The sequence below is a fragment of the Fukomys damarensis genome, unplaced genomic scaffold, assembly GCF_012274545.1.
Source record: "Fukomys damarensis isolate Sample0158 unplaced genomic scaffold, DMR_v1.0_HiC HiC_scaffold_13, whole genome shotgun sequence".
Classification (NCBI taxonomy): Eukaryota; Metazoa; Chordata; class Mammalia; order Rodentia; family Bathyergidae; genus Fukomys; species Fukomys damarensis.
The window spans coordinates 29426056-29426516 of NW_022900925.1; positions in this window are offsets into that span (position 1 = coordinate 29426056).

Genomic DNA, 461 nt, shown 5'->3' on the forward strand with positions numbered 1-461 from the left:
ATAAGGTATTGTGAGCTATGACATGCTACTCTGGGAACATCACGAGCAAAAGCTGAAAGAAGAATTTAGGAAGCCTTATCAGGAAGATACAGCCTTGAAGTTGTTTACAGAGGATATCCGGGGATTTTGCAGACACCCGAAAGGGTAAATAACATTGCAGAAAGTGCCCCCGGGGAACACAGGCAATAATACCATAAACATACACAATAAGGCGGGACATTTACAATTTAGCAGCAATTACATATCTACCCCATGGAGATGAGGTAGTGCTCCCCTGCCCTCAATTCCATACCTGAACAAAAGGAATCTTCAAAGGGATGGACAGATTCTTATCTTCCGGTACGTATTTACAAAACAAAATCATCCAGTACCATTATGGATGTCACGCTAACAATCTCATTTTTCAAAGAGCAGAGGAAGAGAATAGCATGAATAAATATTAACTGCGTAATTCAGATTTT